The sequence below is a fragment of the Poecile atricapillus genome, chromosome 15 (genome assembly GCF_030490865.1).
Source record: "Poecile atricapillus isolate bPoeAtr1 chromosome 15, bPoeAtr1.hap1, whole genome shotgun sequence".
Classification (NCBI taxonomy): Eukaryota; Metazoa; Chordata; class Aves; order Passeriformes; family Paridae; genus Poecile; species Poecile atricapillus.
Window position 1 is genome coordinate 15,082,055 of NC_081263.1, and position 23,817 is coordinate 15,105,871.

Consider the following 23,817-nt stretch of genomic DNA (forward strand, 5'->3'; position numbering starts at 1 on the left):
CTGGGCACCCAGAGTGGCTGCCCTGATGGTGAGTGAATTTAGGGAATATAAACCAGGCAGGCTCTGGGACACGAGGCTGTTGTGACAGGGACGCTTTGGAGCATCTCAGATAATTAGCACTTAATTGCCTCCAACACCTTGATAAACTGTCCAAGCTCCATGAACTGCTCTGTGTGTGTCCCTCGTGTCCCCAGCAGCTTGGGCAGCTCAGCCCAGCCCAGTGTGGCTCCAAGGGAGGCTGCACAGGGAGCTGCACGGTTAACCCTGCCTCTGCAATCCTCTCCTCATCCTCAGGGGAGGCTCTTTATCTCCACCCTTCCCAGGTGGAGCACATGGACACGCCAGGGGTGAGAGACAGAGACATGGCAGCATTTCAGGGATAACATTTCAGCATAACACCAGAGACCCCTGATAGCTGCTGGGCAGGGAAAGGGATGGGGAGGGATGATGTGGGAGGCCAGGGCTCTGCAGAGCACTCAGTGCTGGGGTGGGGGGTACTGAGCCCTTCCTCCAGGCTGCTGGTGAGGTGAGGGCTGTCCCTGCCAGGCTGGGGGGTGCTGGTGGGGCCGTGAGTGCTGGACATGGGCACCCTGAGCCTTGTCCGAGCTCTGGGACACAGGGGTGTGACAGGGGCTGAGTGCTGGTGAGCCCTCCCTGCCTGCTGGGGGTCCCTTGGAACAAGTTCTAGTTCCCAAAACCTGGGACTGGGGCTCCTCAGACCCCACAGCTCTTCCACACGTCCTCCCCTTGCCTGTGGCTGTCCTGTCTGTGTGATCCACATCCAGTCCCACACTGCCAGGGACTGGGGATGCTGCTCATGGAGGGTCTGGTGAGCTGTGGGGGTGAAAGGAGCATGAAGGGATCCCAAAGGATGGTGTGATCCTCCCCTGTCCTGACCCCAGGAAGGGAAGGATGAAGGGTGCTAAAGGATGGAATGATCCCCCACAGCTCTCTGCAAGCCCTGGACAACCTGCAGAAAACAGCCAAGAGACACCTGAGCTCACACACAGAGGGAAGGGTCAGGAAAGAACACGGAGATGTCACAGGACAAGAACAGAATCCTTCAGGAGGAGGGACAGGGATGCAGTGGGTGCAAACCCCCAGCTCAGCCCCTTCTCCACAGCACCACCCAAGCTCCCAGGCAGCTCCCTGCTCCCCAGGAGCAGATCTGGATGAACTCACAGCCTGGCAGAATACACAGATAAACACCAGGAATTACGGATGCAAGAATTACAGAAACCTTTTTGGTTGATAGGAACACCCAAATTTCTCCCAAGAGGTCACTCTGGTCACCACAGCAGCGGTGGGAGCTGGGATCTGTGCCAGGCAGGGAACTCTGCCAGCTCTGCTGTGGGCAGAGCACGGGGCACCCAGCTCTGCATCCAGTGGAAAACAGCAGCAGCAGCAGCTGGAGATGGAACTTATTTTTCCAGGGAAAATAGGAATCAAATGGAAGGTGGCTGCTGTGTGAATGGGTTCACCCTGTGGGGAGTGTCCAGCACCACAGAGCTGGGTGATGTTCCTGTGCTTTCCCTCCTGCCACAGCCCCAAACTGGCGGTGTGGGGCAGAGGCTGGAGCAGGGAGTGCAGGGATTGAATCCCTGCCATTCCAGGGAGAGATCATGGACTGGAGAAGGACACACCAAAGCACAGTTGGCCTCTTGCAGTTCTGTCTCCTACAAGCTCTTCTTCAAGTGCTTCCACACAAACTGTCTGGAACGGTGGCTCCAGGACGCCCCAAATCCCCTGTGGCTCACCAAGCCTGGAGTGTCTGGCACAGGGGAGGAGCCTCTGCTGTGCCCCTGGTGCCAGACCCTGCCTGGGGGTGAGGAACTACCCCAGAGCCACCTGGGGCTTCCTCAGGCCAGGAGGACATCCTGGGATGGCAGGAATTCCCGAGGGCTGCACACCAACACTGGCATTCAGGGTCCACACCAAGGTCCCCCAGCCAGAAAGGAGGACAGACCCCACACCCAGGCCCCACATCGTCCCTCCCACATTTTCCCTCAACTCTGTCCCAGAGAAATGGCAGGATGTCAACAAGGAGGTGAAGTCCCTGCAGAAGCTGTGACACCCCAACCCCAGAGTGCCACCTGTGGGACCACATGGCCTGGGTGACCCTGACCCATAAGTACGGCATGGATAGGGGGGGCAGAACCCATAAATGGGGATTTAGGGGGTGTTTAGACAAATAAATGGGTGTTTGAGCCCCATCAATGGGGTTTGGGGAGTTGCTTGTGTTCATAGATGGGGGTTGGGGAGTGTTGGGATCCATAAGTGGGGAGTTGAGGAGTGTTTGGATCCTCAGATGGGGCTTTGAACCTCAGAGATGGGGTTCAGGATGCATTTGGCCCCATTGACTGGGTCTGGGGGGTGTTTGGACCCATAGATGTGAGGTTAAGGGGGAAGATGAACACAAAGGGAGGGGTCAGGGTGGCATTGGGCTCCACAGGTGTGGGATTGAGGGGTGCAGGGGCCCATAGATGAGGTTTTAAGGGACACCATCACCTGCAGAGGAGGGGCAGAGGGGCAGACTCATAGCTGGGGGTCAGGGTGCACTTGGAGGGCACAAGAGCCATAGCCAGGCTTGGGGCTGTTCTGGGGTGGGGCCTGGTATGGGGCAGGTGTGGGGCACTTGAGGCACATGTGGAGCAGGCAGCGGTGTCTCCCTGTCCAGCTGGCCATGGAGCACTGTCTGGGCTTGGCCCTGAGGGTCAGTGACAGGGACAGAGCTGTGGGGTGACCCACGGACCCCCCAGTGCCCCAGGAGCTGCTGCAGGGGGTGGACACTGAGCTGTGCGTTGCTGGCTCCAGAGCAACCACGGAGAGCTGGAAGCGTCTGTGTGGGAACACGGCACAGAAGGGTTTGCAGGTGGGAGCCCAGAACAATCCTTCACCGGACAAAACAGCTTCTAATCCTATTTTTATGCCGTGGTTGGAGCGTGCCCTACAATTCCCAGGGAGGCTCTTACAGGGAGAGAGACATCAGGCATGGAAAAGGAAAAAGCCCGAGCCCCGCAGCCGGAGGGAGGCAGGGCTGGGGAGGATGAGTTACAGGCAGAGACTGAGGGAATTTAATTTGTATGGCCTAGAAAGGCAGTGCTGGAGGGGGAACAGGATAACACTGTATAAATATCTAAAGGGCAGTTGTGTGAGGAAGGGGAAAAAAAGTGACGCATGCAGCAGTCGTGGGAAGGACGTGCTGGTCCGGAGCTGGGAACAGCTTCCCGAGGGAGCAGCAGGCTGCTGCAGCCTGGTGGGCAGGAGCAGGGAGGGTGCCAGAGCCTGCATGGGCTCCAGGGCAGGAGCAGGAAGAGGAAGGAAGGAGCAGCCTGGCACGAGCAGTTGGTGGCCCTGACACAGTGGGAGGCTGGGGTGGCACTGTCCCCACAGCCCCAGCAGTGACCAGTGGTCACCAGCAGTGAGGTGCACCTCTGAGCTGCTGCTCCTGCTGCCTCAGCACAGAGCTCCAGCTGCCCTGGTGGAGCCTGACCTCTCCATTCCTTCTGCCACCACGGCTTCCCAAAGGATGGAATCATTAAGGTTGGAGAAGCCCTCTGAGACCATTGAATTCAACCCTTAACCCAGCACTGCCAAGGCCACCACTAGCCCCTGTCCCCAGGTGCCACAGTCTGGGCCTTTTGAGCACTTTCCAGGGATGGTGACTCCTCCACTGCCCTGGGCAGCTGTGCCAGTGCCTTTCCATGAAGGAATTTTCCCTAATAGCCAATCCAAACCTTCCCTGGCCCAGCCTGAGGACTGAGGCATTGAAAACCTGAATCCTTTCTAGCACAGAAATTCCCTGCAGAATCCCAGCCTGAAGTTGACCTGCTTCCCCTTGGCCATGAGGAACCTGTCCAGGCTGTTTTTGGGTGTCCTTGGAGCACAAACCCCAGGCTGGGCTGTGTGGGACGAGCAGAAACCACAGCGGTGCCAGAATGGAGCACGCTCCCATCCCTGTCTGTGTCCCTGCCCCTCTCCCGGCTCCTCCCTGCAAATTCGAGCTGCTTTTTCACAATCACATTTGCTTTTTCTTCTTCAAAATAAAGAAGAAAAAAAAAAAAAAAAGGTTTTTCTCTCTGCCGTTGCCATGTGCAAACCCACACAAACACCAGGAAAAGCCGGCGCCGGCTCCGCAGAGCCCGTGCCCGCAGAGCCCCTGTCACACAGGCAGAGCCGGAAAACAGGAGAAAAATAGATTTTCCCTTCAGCCCTTCCAGACACATGACTGAGACTTATTATAGCAATAACAGGCACAGGGAGTTCGCAGAGGCTGTCCCTGTGTGTTCCTCCCCTCGCTGATGAGCCCCTTCCCTCCCCAGTGAAAGTGGGGCAGGTTCTGTGCCAGCTGCCCCCGGAGCACAGAAATGCTCGGGGAGGATTCCCAGTGGAAGGAATCCCTCAGATGGGGGCTCCAGCAGGAAGGAAGCCATGGAGCAGAGCTCCATCAGGAGATGGTGCTCCTGAGGAGGATAGCAGGGGTTGTTCAGCTTGAAGAAGGGAAGGATCCAGGGAGACCTCAGAGCCCCTCCCAGGGCCTGAAGGGGCTCCAGGAGAGCTGGAGAGGGACCTGGGACAAGGGCATAGAGTGACAGGATAAGGAGGAATGGCTTCCCTCTGCCAGAGGGCAGGGTTAGATGGGATATTGGGAGAGAATTGTTCCCTGTGAGGGTGGGCAGGCCCTGCACAGGGTGCCCAGAGCGGCTGTGGCTGCCCCTGGATCCCTGGCAGTGCCCAAGGCCAGGCTGGATGGGGCTTGGAGCAACCTGGGACAGAGGAAGCTGTCCTGGCCCATGGCAGGGGGTGGGACTGGATGAGCTTTAAGGTCCTTCCTGACCCAAACCATTTCAGGATTTACCAAGGATTCCCAGCTGTTTACCTGCATCTGAGCTTGGTGCATGTTCCTGACACCCCAGTTTGCAACAACACAGCTCAAACCACAGAATTTGTGTGTGCTGTCACTGACAGATCTTCCTCCTCCTCTTCCTCTTCCTCTTCCTCCTCCTCTTCCTCCTTCTCCTTCTCCTTCTCCTTCTCCTTCTCCTTCTCCTTCTCCTTCTCCTTCTCCTTCTCCTTCTCCTTCTCCTTCTCCTTCTCCTTCTCCTCCTTCCCCTTCCCCTCTTCCTCCTCCATCACCATCCACCACCCCAGCACTGGGGTACCATGGCCACACAGCACCAGAGGCAGGAGCTCCAGCAGATCAGCCTTTCTGATGATTATCCCCATATCCACTTATCTCCAAAGGTTTTAAAACACGAGCACGTCTGGATAGTCTGGATAGGCACATTTCTGAGTGCATCCATAATTACCCAGGTTCCTGGGAGGAGGGAAACCGGTGCTGCTGACACTGGAACTCCTGCCCAGCCAGCTGTGGGTCGTCATGGAAACATCTGTCACTCACTTCTTCCCAGGCCAGTAAAATAACCCAGGTCACCCAGGCCTTCCCCACTGGGGTGTGTGCCCAGCCCGGATTTCGCTCTCCCCTGTGCTTTGATGCCAGTGTATTCCCAAAGAGCAGCAGGGCTGGCTCCTTTTCCAGCAGCCAGGGAAGGGGGAGCATCCCAGTGCCTGGGCACGGCAGACAGCTCAGTCCACTGCTAAAGAGAACAGCAGTGACAACAAAAAGGCACAGGGCAGGTGTTACTCCTCATTGGATCCTGACAGATCCATTCCTGGGGAGTGGTGGACAGCGTGGCTGGGAAGGTCTGTCTGTGCTGGGCTCTCCTCAGGCCCCAGGACCCAGAGCTGTGCCCCCCACTGCCCTCACTGCGCTCCTGGCAACAGAGCCAGGGCAGCACCTGCTGGGCACCACAGAACCACGGGATCCCAGAATGGCTTGGGTGGGAAGGAATCTGAAAAATCATCTTGTTCCACCTCCTGCTGTGGGCAGAGACACCTGCCACCAGAACAGGCTGCTCCAAGCCCCATCCAACCTGGCCATGAACACTTCCAGGGGTCCAGGGACAGCCACAGCTTCTCTGTGCCAGGGCCTCAGCAGCTGGGCACAGCTCCTGCCCTGCCCAAGGCACCCAGCCCTGCTCAGCACATCCCTGCAGGGCTGCTGTGGGTTAGGGTGACAAGGTCACTGCAGAGGGTGTAGGGGCGTGGGGAAATGAGGAACCAGAGTCTGATCCAGCCACGGGGATTCGCTGGACCCACAATGTTTTTCTTGATTGGCTTCACCACCTCATTCCCAGAACCAGCTGAATCAGAGTCCTTCACTATGGAGCCAGGCTGGGGGGGCTGAGGATGTTCAGACTGGGGAAGAGAAGGCTCCAGGGAGAGCTCAGAGCCCCTTCCAGTGCTGGAAGGGGCTCCAGAAGAGCTGGAGAGGGACTTGGGACAAAGGGCTTGCAAGGACAGGACAAGGGGAAATGGTTTCCCATTGCCGGAGGGCAGGGATGGATGGGATATTGGGAGGGAATTGTTCCTGTGAGGGTGGGCAGGCCCTGCACAGGGTGCCCAGAGAAGCTGTTGCTGCCCCTGGATCCCTGGCAGTGTCCAAGGCCAGGCTGGATGGGGCTGGGAGCAGCCTGGGACAGTGGAAGGTGTCCCTGCCCATGGCAGTGGGTGGGGCTGGATGAGCTCTAATGTCCCTTCCAACCCAAGCCATTTGGGGATTCCATAATTCCCTGATTCCCCACTTCCCTTTATCACTCCTCCACAACTTTAACTCTTCCATCCAACCTGAACAAAGAGGGGAATGAGTGGCCACCAGGTGACTGCAGCCCCCTGTGCTGTCCCAGGGCTGTGTGTGTGTCTGCTGCTCACGCAGGGCAGCCCTGGGAGATGGGGCCATGCCTGGTGGGACTGGGACATCCCTGGGGGTGAAGGGTCCTGGAGGTGCTCAGGGGTGTCCCACCACATGTGGGTGATGCAGGACAAAGGGATCAGCCCCAAGGAGCCCTCCCAGGGGTGCTTTTCTCCAGGGCAGCTGCCCAGGCTTCCCCAGCAGACATCAGCCCAGAGGGGCAGCCTTGGCTTCTCCAGAGCTGGGGCTGCAGCTGAATCCCTGCCCAGATGGCTCCTGGATCAGGACTGATTTATCCTGGTCCCAAGCCTGTCCCGAGGCACAGGCAAAGCCCTTTGGTGTGCCTGGCAGAGGTTCCTCAGCCAAGGACACGCTAAACTGACCAGGATCAGAATCCTCCCATTCCAGCCCAGACTGGCTTTGGTTCCTGGCAAGGATTCAGCTGCAGAGGAGCCATCCCAGCACCTGCTGGGATCCTCTGCACAGAGCACCCCAGGATGTTGCTGGGGGGTGCTGGCCCCTGCTGAGGTGCTCCTGGGCCCTGGGATGGGGTCAGGGCACTGCTGGGACTGTTCCTGTGCCAGCACATCCCATGCCACATGGCACTGCAGAGTAATGGGAAATAAAGGAGCCCCAAGAGAGATCCAGGCACAGAACTCTGTGTCAGCCTGCCCTGGTCTGTGGGAGTGAGCCCTGAGGGTCTGGGCTGGGCCAGGATGACCCCAAAGGCCTGCACCAAGTGCTGGGTCTGCATCAAGACCATGGAAGAGGCTCCTGCTCTTCCCTGCAATGAAGGATGCAGCCTTTGTCACTCCCAGGTGACAAGGAGGAGCCCTTCCAGGGGGGACTTTCTCCAGGGCAGGAGTGCCCCACTCACAGCTCCTATCAGGTCCAGAAGTGCTGCTCCCAGTCCAGCACATCGCCCATCGCAGGGGCTGCCAGGCACTGAACAGGGGGAGCAGCCTGTCCCCAGCCTGTCCCCAGCCTGTCCCCAACCTGTCCCCAGCCTGTCCCCAACCTGTCCCCAACCTGTCCCCAGCCTGTCCCCAACCTGTCCCCAGCCTGTCCCCAACCTGTCCCCAGCCTGTCCCCAGCCTGTCCCTAACCTGTCCCCAGCCTGTCCCCAGCCTGTCCCCAACCTGTCCCCAGCCTGTCCCCAGCCTGTCCCCAACCTGTCCCCAACCTGTGCCCAACCTGTCCCCAGCATGTCCCCAACCTGTCCCCAGCCTGTCCCCAGCCTGTCCCTAACCTGTCCCCAGCATGTCCCCAACCTGTCCCCAGCCTGTTCCCAACCTGTCCCCAACCTGTCCCCAGCCTGTCCCCAGCCTGTCCCCAGCCTGTCCCTAACCTGTCCCCAGCCTGTCCCCAGCCTGTCCCCAGCATGTTCCCGTGCCCCAGTGCTCAGCCTGGGCAGGAGAGACATCAGCTCCCACCTCCTACCTGGGGCCTGTTCTTTTCTGTTCTTTTCCTACCTTCATGTCTTTCCCTGGCTGTATCCACAGCCCCAGGACCCTCTGCCATCCTGTGTCCCCTGTCCCCAAGGCCAGGCCCCGCTGCTCTGGAGCTGGAGGTGAGCACTGAGGGCACAGAGCCCTGTCCAGGAGGGGCTGTTCCAACAGCTAATTAGATCCCAGGAAACCTCCTGGACAGCGAGGCTCCAGCCCTGCCACCCCCTCGAGACATTGTCCACGCCTGGATTGCTGCCTGATTCCCATCTACATAATTCACCCTAATCCTTCCGAGTGGCTCTGGCGGGGCTCAGCTCACGGCTCACTGGGTTTGATCCCCACTCCAGCGGTGCTAACGAGGCCGATGGCACAGAGCAGGGACACATGGATGGCTCCCAGGCACGGATTCCCCATTAATCCCACCATATGTTTCCAACTTGCTCTTCCTCTTCCTCAGCGCAGAACGGGGCACACCAGAACCCACGGGAGGAAGAGGAGGGGAGGAAGGCTGGCCCCTGTCCCCTGGGCTGGGTGGGCTCACAGCCCTGTGTCCCCTCGGGTCCCAGGGGTGGCTGGGACAGGGGTGGTGGGGCTGGGGGGCTCGAGGGCAGCCGGGATTTTGGGTGAGGGGAGGTGACAGCTCCTGCTCAGAGATGTGGCACCTGGTGTCACCTCCAGGGCCAGCCCCGAGCCAACCCCCGGGGACAGGCGGTCAGGACAGCAGGCACAGCCCCTGGGAACACCCTCGCTGTCCCGTCTGCAGCATGGGGACACTCCTGCCCAGCTCCTCACAAGGCAGGAGGAGCAGCCCCCGTTCCTCAGCTGGAGCTGGGCACGGAGCACAGCGCTGCCATCCCCGCACCGCTCCCGTTCCCCCGGGCATCTCCAGCTGTGTGATGGGATGGGGGAGCTGGGACCACCCTAAATGCTCCCCAGGTGCCCCCCCCCAGCCCTCCAGCCCCGGGTGCTGGGCAGGAGGAGGCAGGAGAGGTTTCTGCAGAGCTCAGAGCCCAGAGCAGGACAGAGCTCTGGCTCGGGGTGAGCCAGTCACAGCTCCCTGTGGCTCCATGCGATGCTGTGGCTCAGGAGAACCAGGCACAGCCACCACCCTAAAGCCTCCTCAGCTTTAGGAGCTGCTGGAAAGGGCTTGAGCCACCAGCCAGGACTCCGAGCTCTTGCTGCCCCCGTCCTCAAAGCCTGGTGGGAAGCAGACCCTGCAGTGGCTCCTTGGGGATCTGTGAGCAGGGAAAGGTGATCTGCAGAGGCACTCAGAGCCCAAATTAGCCACACTGGGCTCAATCTGAGATTCTGACAGCGGATGCCAAATTTATTTCCAAACGCACTGTGGAAATGTCAGCGTGCTGGTCGGAAGGAATTGGGTACATGCTCCCTTTTAAATAGCACCAAGCATATGGGAGGAGGATGATTAGATTGCTTCCAAGCTGCCAAATTTCTTTGCTGCATCTAAAAATCTTCTCCAAAATGTCCCAGCCCACAGTGTTTCTCAGCACTGAAGTCTGTGCCGAGACTTTGCCATTGACAGTTGTGCTCTGAGCAAGAAAACACAGCCCTCCCGTGCAGTCCCAGGGGGTCCCAGCTCTCCCAGGCTCTGGGGGGTGCTTTTGCCTCCTCTTGGAAGATGGAGAAATCCCTCCCCACCTGCCACCCTACCCTTGGGGAGGGAGCAGAGTTCCCTGTGTAGAATCATAGACTATTTTGGACTGGGAGGGACTTTAAAGCTTATCTAGTTCCAGCCCCTGCCATGTAGATCCAGAACAGAGGGACAAAAGCAGCCCAACAGCTGCTGGCAAACCAGGAGAGCAGGGAAAGCCCCTTTATCTCCCTGGGCTTCCATGGAAAGGTGTCCTGCAGTGTCCCCAGCAGCTGGGACCCCAGTGCTCCCAGCTCAGGAGGGAGCAGAGCATCCTCCCCTGCCCAGATGGGCTTCAGGCCCCATGCTCAGCAGGGTGTGGGGGGAACGAGGGTGGGAGGAGATGGGGATGTGCTCTGGGCTCCCTGCTCAATGCTGCAGAAGGGATGAATGTCCCACCTGGGTCAGGGCACCCAGAGCCCAGAAATTCCATGGCATTCCCTGCAGATCACCCCACACCCACCCTCTGTTCAGGGGGAAGCAATGGAAGCCACCACAGCCCACTTTTCCCAGGATCAGCAGTCCGAAGCACTGTGATACCCCTCATCCCAGCCCCTTGGGATCACCCAAACCTTCCCTGCCCCATGGAGGGACCGAGGAGGGCACAAGCAGCTGCTCTGGGCCTGGCAGGGGTGTCCTCCTCCCCATGGGTGACACTGAAGCTTCTGCAGGGAGCAGAGTGTCGTGGCCTTCCCAGGAAAGGGTATGACCGGCACTGGCTTCCAAATCCGGGGATGGTGCCCTCCCCCACCCAGCCTGTGGGAATTCCTGTCAGCCTGTGTGGAATTCCTGGTCCAGTTATGACGAGACACACACTGTCCCTCCAAAACCAACCTCCAGAAGCCACACTCACTCTCCCAGAAAGACCTGAGGGGCCCAGGAGCCATGTCCTGCCTTTGGATGTGGGACTGAACTGCAGCACCTCGGGGTCCTTCCTCCTGCCAAACACCCACCCGGTGATCACAGAGCCCAAACTCTCCCTGTCCTATAGCTGCACTGCCTCCCCATAGTGCTCTCCATGCCTAGGGCTCCAAGAAGGGCACTCAGTGATGCCAGCTGTGCCAGCCAGATCAGTGGGCTGAGGGAATCCAGCTCTGGAAGGAGGCAGAAGCCCCAAACCAGTGGGGAGCAGAGCATCACCTCCATAGTGCCATGGCAGAGCTCTGTCCTCAGGGCATGGTGCCCAGAGGGTCTCCACGATCCCACCTGGAAGGTGAGGGTGCCAGAGGCAGGAATGGCCCAGGAGCAGGAGTGTGGAGCCCAGGCTGTGGGAGCACAGCTGCTCCCAGCTCCGCTCCCTGCCCACACGCTGCTGCGTGGCGGGTGGGAGGTTTTTCTCTGCATTGCAAATCCCTTCTTGTGTGAGTGCTGCAGTGCTGCTTGAAGGGAAAACAACCCCTCTGGAGCGAGCCCAGGGGTCCGGAGCAGCACCAGCACCTCCTCCTGCCCCAGGCAGGCCTTGGTTCCGTTCCCAGGGTGCCTGGCTCGGGAGATAAAGCCAAAGCTTCCCTGGCAGGCAGCCTGGCTGGGAGCAGCACCAGCCATTCCCATCTCCCTGTGCTTGTCTCTGGCACAGACAGCCCCAGCTGAGCTCTCCCTCCAGACCTGGGAAGTGGGAGGAGGAGAAGGCAGAGGGAAGAAGGCTCCCTGGTCTGCGGCAGCTGGCTGGAAGCGGGACAAGGGCTTCGGAAAGGGGGGGAGCATCCCTGGGAGCGTGGGCCAGGTGCTGCGGGGGTGTCTGGACCACGGGGATGTGGATCCAGAACTGGGGGAAGCCAGACTGGGGGTGGGGGGGATCTGTTCCATTTTGGCATCTGCTGTTGGGCAAGCTGCTCTCCTGTGCCTGGGCAGGTCTGTGCTGAGCGCTCAGGAGCAGGGCTGCCCTTTCCCAGAGCTGTGATTCCATTCTGCAAGCCATCCACTGCCAATCCCAGCCTACTGATGCATCCCCACACCGCCAGCCCCTGGCAGCTCCATCTCCTCCCAGACACATGGCACTGCTGGGCTGGGGAGATCTTCCCACAATCCACAGAAAAACAACCCCCACATCTGCTGGTGCACGAGATCCACCATTGCCAGGGGTTTGGGAGCCACCTGAATGTTTGGCACAACTCTTCAGGAAGAGAGAGACTGGATTTGTGTCCCTCAGGGACTGGTGGATGGAGGAATCCAGGACAGTACCCTAGGGTCCTTTCCAGGGGACAAGTGTTCAGGGGGTTCAGCCCAGGGCAGGAACACTGTGGAGCCCAGATTGAGTAAATGCAGGGAGCCCCTCAGGAGGAGATCTGCCCCTAAAATCCATGGCTCAGCCTGCTCTGGGCACTGGGACACTGAGCAAGGCGGATGCAGGGAGGGAGGAGGGGTCCCTCTCACAAGGGACAGAAAATTCCTGTAGGCTTGGCCCAGCCCACCTGTTTCTAGTGGGATTGTTCATGATGATGGGACATGAGGAGGAGGAAGAATAAAACATCAAACCCTAAACACAAGGGACAGCAAGCCCTGGTAGCAGAGCCATGTCTGGAGCAGGGTCCTGGGGAAGGATTCCAGGCACCAAAGTTCTGCAAAGAAGCCCTGAGGGATGTGTGGGGCTGGGATCCACCTGCTCTCAGTGGACCCTGTGGGTCTGGCTCTGCCCCATCTTCCCACTGCAGTATCCACCACCTCACCTCTCTGGATTCAGGCAGCTCCTTAGAACAAATCCATCCATCCATCCATCCATCCATCCATCCATCCATCCATCCATCATCCATCCATCCATCATCCATCCATCCATCCATCATCCATCCATCCATCATCCATCCATCCATCCATCCATCCATCATCCATCCATCCATCATCCATCCATCCATCCATCATCCATCCATCCATCCATCCATCCATCCATCCATCCATCCATCATCCATCCATCCATCATCCATCATCCATCATCCATCATCCATCATCCATCCATCCATCCATCCATCATCCATCCATCCATCCATCATCCATCCATCATCCATCCATCCATTCATCCATCATCCATCCATCACCCATCCATCCATCCATCCATCCATCCATCCATCCATCCATCATCCATCCATCCATCATCCATCCATCCATCCATCATCCATCCATCCATCATCCATCCATCATCCATCATCCATCCATCATCCATCCATCCATCCATCATCCATCCATCCATCACCCATCCATCCATCATCCATCCATCCATCCATCCATCCATCCATCCATCCATCCATCCATCCATCCATCATCCATCCATCCATCCATCATCCATCCATCATCCATCCATCCATCATCCATCATCCATCCATCCATCCATCCATCCATCCATCCATCCATCATCCATCCATCCATCATCCATCCATCCATCCATCCATCATCCATCATCCATCCATCCATCACCCATCCATCATCCATCCATCATCCATCCATCATCCATCCATCCATCATCCATCATCCATCATCCATCCATCCATCATCCATCCATCATCCATCCATCATCCATCCATCCATCCATCATCCATCCCTGCCTGCCTCTGTCCACCAGCCATGCCCTTGTCCACAGTTTCCTCTTTTATCTCCACACAACCCAAATCCTGCCTGTCTGGATTGCTGCTGATGCCAGTGAATCTCCATTTATCCACCCCAGTGTTCCTGGGGGTTTCTCCCCAGGGAAGAAGGTGTGTGACTCCTGCTTTGGATTCAGCCAGAAGATGGATCTGCAGTTCTTTGCTTGGACAGACACTGCTTTGAAAACGTGGCCCAGAGCAACAGACACCAACCCTTAATATCCATCCTTGGCCTTATCCAGTCTCCAAACCAGGAAATGTCACCATTCCCACACTGGGCTATCCCCATGGCACAGACAGGAGCACATCCCATGCACACAACCTTGGCCTGACCCTTGAGCAGCACAAGCAAACACATCTCCAGGGCTCTTGTACTCCCATGTCCCAGGAGAGGGATCACCACTCCCCTGCTCAGGAGCAACAGGAGAGGCTGAAAGGCATTGAGGAGAGAAGCTGGGGGGCACAGACGAGAGAGGCTGGGGGACAGAGGAGAGAGATTGGGGGGGCACAGAGGAGAGAGGCTGGGGGGACACAGAGGAGAGAGGCTGGGGGACACGGAGGAGAGAGGCTGGGGGACACAGAGGAGAGAGGCTGGGGGGACACAGAGGAGAGAGGCTGGGGGACAGAGGAGAGAGGCTGGGGGACACGGAGGAGAGAGGCCAGGCACACACGTGCTGGAGGCGTATGTGCAGGTTTTTTCCTCACTTTTCCTTACAGGAGAGAGAAGGAGGGAGAAAAAAAGAATGAAAAAAATAGAAAAATAAAGCAAACCCAACAACTCCAATTTCTCTCTTAATGAATAAATGAAACGCATCCCAAGAGGCAATTAAGCGCTTCGAACCAAACATGTGTCACATACATTAAAAAAACAACCCAGAGAGAAATCCAGCAGCTGCAGTGAAGGGAAGGAGGCCACTGATGATTGCTGGGGGGCAGGGAATGGGGGCTGCTGCTCCCACGGGGTGTTTAGGTCCCCCAGGGGAGGGGAGTCACACATACCCAGGGGCATTCCCAGAGGTTTCTCCCACACTAAGGACACCATTCTGCCCTGTGAACCATTCACCTTTGTGCCCCATGGGGACTGAGACCATTTGCTCCCAGGTCTTCCTTCCCAAATCCAAAAGCAAGTTTTGTCTCACCCTCCCTCCTGATGTCACCTCCAGGGAACAGCCAAACCCACCTGTCCTCCTGTCCTTTGTCCCTGTCCCTGTCCCTGCCCGGAGCACGCTGTGTCTCAGCCCTCACCGGGCACTGCCCAGCTGACACAGGTGGCCTTTGCTGCTGGGAGGAGGAGGAGGGCTGAGGAAGGGCTTCCCTGCACTACAGAGGGGCTGTGATTGGGTTGGGCAGAACCCCAATCCTCACCCCAGCACAGCAGCCACCCCGTGGGTGGATGTCTGACCTCAATCTTCATCCCCAAATCTCATTCACATCCCTGCACCGCTGCCAGAGCTTTGAGACTGGGAGAGCCCTGCAGAATCCAGCCTGCAGAGCACCTGGGGCCTCTTCTTCCAGAACAGCCCCAGAAGGCTACAAAGACCCCAAAGACCCCCTTTATTGGCCCAAAGTGGGGAGAAAAGATCAGCTTGGCTAAAAACCCCCATGGATTTTTCTGTGACACAACTGACAGCAGCTGCAGTGAGGAATCCTGTGCTGTGAGGGCCCGGAGCTCCCAACACTCTGAGCTCTTTGGAGGAGCTGTGTTTTTCTTCTGGGTGCTGGCACAGGGTACCCACAGCAGCCCCTGCACCACTCCCACCCCTCGGGGTCCCACAGCTGCTGACAGGCTGTGAAGGACAAACCCCTGACACGCTTTGGATGCTCACTGGGTTTTCTGACCATCTTCTCCCTTTGGGAGGCCAAATCCAGACTCTTTGAGTGTTTGGGTTTGGCTGGGCTGATGGAGCCGGTGTCACACTCTGGAACACACCAGGAAATCTTTCCTGATGCAGGAAAGCCACGGGATCTATTCCTCTGTAGGTCTGCCCTGTCTGTTCACCCTGCCTGTTGCTTTCAGACACGTCCCTTCCCCATGGACCAGCAGCTGCACCAACGCTGCCCAAATGCAGAGCTCTGCCCTCCACACAGCTTTCCTGAGGGAGGCACACAGGCTTCCTGTGGGCTGACAATTCCTGCAGGAGCCTCCTCTGGCTTGTCAGAGTGGCCCAGCATCTGCATCCTGCCCGTGCCCACCCTGCCCACAGCGAGCCCAGAGCTCAGGGAGCATCACGAGCTGAAGGTGCAGACACAGAGCACAGCAGGGCAAGGACAGCCCCACGGATCCCAGGGAGCCCATGCCTGGGGCTGAGGCTCTGCTGCTCACCTGCCTCATGGCTGGTGCTCCCTGTGGGCTCTGCCCCCACTGCTCCGGGGCTCTGGCATTGCTCACAGCCCCAGAACACCCATAAATGTACTGCAGTGTCCATAGCAGTGTCCTGCAGTGTCCTGCAGTGTCCATAGCAGTGTCCTGCAGTGTCCTGCAGTGTCCTGCAGTGTCCATAGCAGTGTCCTGCAGTGTCCTGCAGTGTCCATAGCAGTGTCCTGCAGTGTCCTGCAGTGTCCTGCAGTGTCCATAGCAGTGTCCTGCAGTGTCCATAGCAGTGTCCTGCAGTGTCCTGCAGTGTCCATAGCAGTGTCCTGCAGTGTCCTGCAGTGTCCTGCAGTGTCCATAGCAGTGTCCTGCAGTGTCCTGCAGTGCCTTGCAGTGTCCTGCAGTGCCTTGCAGTGTCCTGCAGTGTCCTGCAGTGTCCATAGCAGTGTTCTGCAGTGTCCTGCAGTGCCTTGCAGTGTCCTGCAGTGTCCTGCAGTATCCACAGCAGTGTCCTGCAGTGTCCTGCAGTGTCCACAGCAGTGTCCTCCATTGTCCACAGCAGTGTCCTGCAGTGTCCTGCAGTGTCCTGCAGTGTCCTGCATTGTCCACAGCAGTGTCCTCCCGCTGTCCCCACACCACGGCATTGCCAGCACCTCACACCAGCTCAGCCCTGTCCCCTGAACAGCCCTGTGCCCCTGCCCTGCCAGCAGTGCCTCTGCTGGCACAAAGAGCTCAGTCTCCTCGCACTGGGCAGAGAACAGCACCCCAGGAGAGAACAACAATCCCCAGCATCCACAGCCTCCTCGTGCCCCTCACGCGAGGAGCCCCCGGAGCCCCACCGTGTCCCCACCAAAGCCCCCAGCACTCACAGTCTGGATGTGGCTCTCGCCGGTGGCACAGCTCCCGCCGGTGGCACAGCTCTGCCAGGTGCAGCAGCTGCAGGACGCTGCCGTCATCCGCGGGCTGCAGGCCGCTGCTGGCCCGTGCGCCGGCTGTGGCAGCTCGGTGACCGCGCTCACCGGGGACCTCGGCCTGAGGAGGGACAACACACACGTGAGCCCAGGGAGCTGTGGATGCACCCCAGTGTCTTCCCTGGCTGAGAGCAGAGAATTGTTAAGGTTGGAAAAGACCTTTCAGATCACCAAATGGAGCCAGCACTGCCACCATGCTCAGCACTGTCCCCTGTCCCCAGGTGCCACAGCCACACTCCCTTTGAACACTTCCAGGGATGAGACTCCACCACTGTCCTGGGCATCTGTGCCAGTGCCTGACCATCCCTTCCATGAAGAAATTTTCCCTAATATCCAATCTAAACCTCCCCTTGCACAATTCCAGGCCATTTCCTCTCCTCCTGTCCCTGTTCCCTGGGAGCAGAGCCCGACCCTCCCTGGCTGCCCCCTCCTGTCAGGGACTTGTGCAGAGCCAGAAGGGTCCCCTGAGCCTCCTTCCCTCCAGGCTGAGCCCCTCAGCCAGCCCTGGTGCTCCAGCCCCTTCCCCAGCCCTGTTCCCTTCTCTGGGCACACTCCAGCTCCTCAAGGTCTTTCTGGTTGTGAGGAGCCCAAACCAACCTGGCACTCCACAGAGCTGCTCTCAGCAGTTTGAGGAGAAATGGGGTTCAAGGCTTGAGAAGAGCCAGAGATGGCACCAGGAAGGGCAGGGCACCTCCCTGCTGCTCTCTGCCAGCCCGGCTGCTGCAGCAGTGACAGGCACATCTGTCCTCCCCGTGCACTTCCCAAAGAGCAGCTTACACCCGGATCAGATTAGGGGAAGAAAACTGCATTGCAATAAATCCAGGGAGGGAACTGGCTGCTGGGGCTTTATTCTGAGAGGAGCCTTCAAGATAAGAGCATTAAGAGGGGATGAAGCAGCTTTGGTGAAGGGATGGTCCGAGCTGGTCCCTTGTCTGGGATTTGGCAGAGGGAGACGGCTGTGCCATGCTCTGGCACCTGGGAGCAGCTCCACACATCCTGTCACACCTGAGCAGGCTCTCCATGGCTGCAGGACATGGGGAACTCCAAGCAGGACAGGGCACAGCACACAGGGCATCACTCCAAATAACAGGAGCCTGGAATTCCAAGTGGGAAGGAGAGCGCAGTGCTCAGGGGGACACCTCAGAGCAGGGTGGGATCTGTCCTACAGCCCCTCCTTCCAGTGAGGAGACCCAACACCTTCCAGATCTGAGTGCACTTCAGCCCCAAGCAGCCACTGGATTCCCTTCCCTGGAAAGTCCCTCCCTGAAATGCGGGTCGGGAATGCACTTTGCAGGGCTCTGCTCCTCCCCAGAGCCTCAGATTCCGAGAGCCATCCTCACCTGGGTGGCCTCCAGCCCAGCCCATGCCCCGGGGATGCTGCAGCAAGGCAGGCAGGAGCCGCCTGCTCTCCAGCTTGCTCCTCCGGGGGAGGCAGGCACCTTTCCTGCCTCCTGTCCCTGGAGAGAGAATCCCCACAGCAGCAGTGGGGGACAGGGAAGGAGAAGTGTCCCCCTGCATCCCAGGGGAAGGCTGAGGGGAGCCACCTGCTCCCACCCACCTGGAGGAGCTCCCTGGGATGGGGTCGGTGGTGAGAGCTCAGGGGGAAGGCCCCTCCTGCCAGGGTGACCAGTTGGGCTGGTGATGAGGGGAGAGTGGCTGGGCTGGCCCCTCCTGTGCTCTGCCAGCTCAGCCAGCGGTGGATGGAACCAGCCCTGCAGCCTGGTGTAAGTAATTGAGGGAAGAACATTTGTAAGGCAGGAGACAGCTGGATTAAAAAGGTGAAGCCCAAAAAGCAAATGAAGAGAGAATCACTGATGATGGATGGGAAAGCAGTGTTTGAGTCCAGCTTTTCCCTGGATGAGCTGGTGAGCAGCAGCAATGCAAAGTGAGCTGAGATCAAACCATGGAAAGAACCTGGGCAGCCATGGGGGGCTTGGAATCACAAATAATAAAGGTTGGAAAAGCTCTCTAAGATCATTGAATCTAACCCTTAACCCAGCACTGCCAAGGCCACCACTAGCCCCTGTCCCCAGGTGCCACAGCCACATGGCTCTTGAACACCTTCCAGGGATGGTGACTCCACTGCCCTGGGCAGCTGTGCCAGGGCCTGACCACCCTTTCCATGAAGAAATTTTCCCTAATATCCAATCTAAACCTCATCTGGCACCATTTGAGGCTGTTTCCTCTTATCTTGTCCCTGTTCCATGGGAGCAAACCCTGACCCCCACCCTGGCTGTCCCCTCCTGTCAGGGAGTTGTGCAGAGCCAGAAGGTGCCCCTGAGCCTCCTTTTCTCCAGGCTGAGACCCCCAACTCCCTCAGCCCCTCCTGGACCCTTCCCAGGCTCCATCCCCTCCCCTGGTTGCAGAGGCTGTGCTTTGGAGAGGTGTCCAGGTGACACTGCTGCCACCCCACATGGCCCCAGAGGTGCCTCCTCCCCTGCACTGCCAGGCCCTGGCCCCTCCCCTGCAGAGCTCCCCAAACATCTGGTGAGCGTTCCTTGAGGGCACCGCCCAGACACACAGAAAGGTCATTACTGCAGTTTGCTTTGCTAATTGCTGCTCATCAGATGCTTCCTTGGCAAGGTGGGAAAGACATTTGGGTCGGAAAAAAGTAAATTGAGTTTGTAAGGCAGAAGAATTCCCAACTGCTCCGTCTGCACGAGGGGCTGAGCAGACCCAACCCTACCCAAAGCAGGGGCTGCTCCTCCAGGCAGCCCGGACAGAGCCTTGGGATGGGTGGGGGAGAGCAGAGGAGCCAAGGTGAGCCCAGCTGAGGAGGGCCAGACCTGTCACCCCCAGAGCAGCGGAGCAGGACATCACCGTCCCACCACCCCTGTGACTGTCCCCCTGCAGCCTCACCATGCCTGTCACTGGAGCCCATCACAAGGCACAAAGTGCTGTGCCACCCTCTCTGGATGAGACCACCACCAGGACACCTCCACACCCTCCCAGCACAGCCCAGGGACCACCTCCCCACACTCTGCTGCCTTTTCTTTCAGGATCCAGGCATCTCCAACAGGCTCCAACTCCTGTTCCCTCATCCTCAAACACAAACCAGAGCCTTCCATTCCAGCTGCCTCCCAAACCGTTTCCTGCCAGCTCTGAAACTCAGCTGGTCCCAGCAGGTCACTGTCCTACTTGGTTTCCTTAAAAAACCAAATTGCTCCAGTGTCCTGGATGCCCCACATGACCCCAAAGCATTCTCCAGGAGATTTCCCACACTGATAACCACAAGCAGATTGATCCCAGTGGGCATTCTGGGGACAGTGGCACAAGGCTGGCCCCACGCATGCTGTAAATGCCCCTGCATGCTGCAGATCTGCACAAAGACCTTCTCCAGAATGGCCAGTGAGCCCTGCATCTGCCTGCAACTGGTATCAAGGGGCACAGAGGGGCAAGGCCTTGCCAAAGAGATCCCAGAGGACCAAGAGAAGAACCAGGGATGGTGCTTGGCTCTCCCAAAGCCCTGACTGACGGCCCCTTGATCCCACACACGAGGACAAGGAGATGGAGCAGCCCAGGAGCCTCCATCTCCCAGGGGTGGGGACAATGGCTGTGGCAGTGCTTGCAGCCTCATTCCCTGGACAAACACCCTGGGCCATCCCCAGCACAATCTGGGCAGTGAGATGCACACAACAGAGAATCACCAGCCCCCACCCAGCCGTGGAGAAGAGCTGCCAGGATCACCATGTCCAGGATCTCTGAAACCACCCACGGAGCACTGAAAATCCGTGCTGGAATATTGGTGCAGGAGTCCAGTCACCCAGCACGCCAGGACAGCAGGACCAGTTGTGCCTGGCGTGGGGACACTGGTGCTGGTGTCTGAGTCACCAGCTGCCCCCTCCAGGGCAGACACAGCCCCTGCCCCCATTCCCAGGGCAGGGGAATCAGACTCCCCTTGGAACCTGAGTGAAATTTAACCAGAAGGTTCCGGGCACAGCCAGCCCTGGATGCCCTGGCTGCCAGGCAGCTCCAAGCCCGAGGAGCAGGATGACCCCAAAGCTGGAGGAGCAGCAATGCAGGGAATCACCAGGGAATCACATGACGTGGCACCACACCAAGGGGCAGCTGCACTGGGGGACAGTGTCACTGCTGGGGACAGTGTCACTGCTGGGGACACTGCCATGGCTGAGGGACACTGTCACTGCTGAGGGACACTGCCATCACTGAGGGACACTGCCATGGCTGAGGGACACTGCCATCACTGAGGGCACTGCCATGGCTGCCTGACTCGCCAGGCTGTTCCCTCCATCTGCTGCCAGCCTCAGTGCGGTTGTTCCGTGTTTCCCAGTTGGATCAGACCAACTCTTCCCCTTTAAAGCAATGAGGGTGTGGAGCTGGAACAAACCCCATGTGCTGGGGAAGCTGGGCAGGGTGTGGGGACACCGTGGGGTGCTGTGGGGACCCCCAGCCAGCACAGTGCCAGCTCCCACCCACTCCTCACCTGTGCCCACACGCATCCCCACGGCTCCAGGGGTGAAGGCCTGGCCACGAGAGGAACCTCTGGAGTGGAGAGGCCCCGATCCAGGGGCGGCTCTGCCGTTTCCCTCCTTTCCTTGCCCATTTCCCATGCTGCTTGACCATCTTTCCAGCTAATTACCCCGCGCTCCTGCGGGCACGAGCCATGCGGCAGCTGGCATCTGCACCGGCTCCCAGAAACGACCTTGGCTGCTCAGAGGACAGCGGGAGCCTTTCTGCCTCCTAGGCTTCCCCCGAGGGACACAAGACTGCTCCAGTGGAAGGGACGAGGAGCACTTCCAGCCCCGCTGCCAGCTCTGCTCCCCCGGCTCCGGGGGCACCGAGCTGTGGCCCTCTGTCACCTCCCCAGGACCCCCCAGCACTGCCTCCCTGCAGAAACTCCCAGCTGCAGGCTTGGAAACCTTTCTCCCGCAGTTTCCCAGCCCGGTTTCGTGGCAGCACAGCCCTGAGCCAGGTCTGGCTGCATCCCTGTGCCAGCTGTGCCATGGAGAGGCTCAGCCACAACGGGCACAGAGAGCTTCGGGAGGAGCAAGGGCTGGCTGTGGGTCCTTTAGGGAGCAATGTGGGGGGCAGCATCACTGCCACTGTCACACCCTGTGTTCCCTGGTGTGGGGAGAGCTGGAGCAGACAGGAGGGACACACAGAAGTTCTTTGGGATGGCAGCCCCTGGGAATGCTCAACAGAACCTGAGCCCCGTGCCAGGAGACTCCCCCAGGATGGGAGGAAGCTGGCAGCTGGCACACGGCTGCCAGGCAGCAGCCTGGGGCTGGAGGCAGGGCTGGCTGGCCCAGAGAGGGACAGGGTCCAGCTGAGGTCATGGGCAGTGATGGGATGTGCACGGGAATGAGCTGGGCATCCCCTCCTGTGGCAGGGGAGGGGACATGGGGACGCCTCTGGCACCTTGCACCCTGCCCTGCTGGGAGGGAGGGCAGGCAGGACAGACAGCAGGCAGGGCTGAGGGCTGGACATGCTGAGGGGCTCCAAGGAATGGGGGTCCTGGGGGCTGTCCATCCTCAGGAGCTGGGGCAGAGCCAGGTCAGTGCCTGACCAGGTGTTTTACACCTTCCTGTCCTGACCTGGGGGCCAAAGGCTCAGCAGCTTCCCGAGCTCCTGTGGCACCTTGGGAAATGTCCCCTCCAAATGCTTGGGCTGCTCGGTGTGGAGATGCTGAACTCCCCAGGAGCTCAGGCAGTGACACTGAGGAGCTCAGCAGCTCCTTCTGCCTGGGTGGGTGCTGGCTTCACCTTGAGCCCCACCGTGGTACAGCTGTGTTTTTGTCTGGGGGTTTTCTTCAGTGTCCTCCCCAAACAACCCCCATCACCCTCCACCTAACACATATGAACATTCCTTTGCCTTAAAATAATAGCCAAGCCCCTGCCATGAGGGGCTCACTCCTGCCCTGCTGTAATAAAGAGGGAAGATGAAAAGACCAGGTGAAAATTTGCTTCTGTAGCACCTCACTGCTGCTCCAGCTCTGTGCTTTCCATCCTTATTCCTCATTCTCCTTTGCAGGAGCTGTCTGTAACCCTTTGATAACACCCTCCTCTCTCCCAAAAGCCCATGTCCCCTCCTGCCTGCACCGCCAGAGACATGTCACAAACCCCTTTGATGTCAGGATAATGTATAGACACAGCCCCATGTGCATGTGTGACAGACACCAACAGCCAGCTCTGCCCCAGATCTGCTAATGCAGGGAGAAAATGGGGAAAAAGACACCTTAAAATGAATTCTTGCTGTCCAACACACCCACAGAACTGGTCTGGGCAGGCTGGGCCCCTCAAGTGGCCAGTGCCAGGCCTGAGCTGGGGTGCTTGCCCACCGTGCAGCCTGGGCAGTTGCCAAGTAGCCCCTTACAGCAAACCAGGCAGCTCCAACCCCAGGTTTGGCCTAAGGCACTTTGAGGATGGATTTGCAGGAAGCCCTCAAGGACAGGTGCTAAAGCTGCCCTGATGAGCCTGGCACCCCTCACATCCCTGTCCAGCCCCTGCTCCAGGCTCACAGCGCCTGTGGAGCCCTCAGAAACCTCCCACTCAGGTTCCAGCCCCACTCAGTCCAGCCCCTCTGACTGAGGAAGGGTTTCTCTGATCCAAGTGAGCCAACACATTCCTGGTTAGGATGGAGGGTGAGCCCCTGCCCTGCCAGCATGGGAGCAGCCCTGGCTCCAGCCTCTAGCCCCAGCCTCAGAGAACCTCCCCAGCCCCGGGGATGCAGCCCTGACCCCTCCAATCCCACACAGCTTGGGATGAGCATAGCCAGGAACCATCCCTGGAGTGGTTTGGATGTATCCAGCACCCAAAGATGGATAGGCAGACAAAGAATTCTGTTCTCAGACTCTCGGGTCCCCCCCTGGCTCTTGGCCTCGGTGCCAGCAGGGACACATCCCGCTGCAGCCAGGGCACAGTGTGACCATGGAGGATGGACAGAGCAGCCCAGCTGGGCTGAGGAGCCCACCTGAGGCTGTGGGAAGCAGCAGCTCTGGGAAAGCAGGCAGAGCTCAGTGTCCTTCCCCACAGAGCCCCTCCCCACCTCTCACAGCCCAGCATCGTTTCCATTTCCATCCTCACATCCTGCTCCTGCAGTGGCTTCACAAGCAGCCGGCACATTCCTGACTCCCTGCATCCCCCAAGTGCCTCT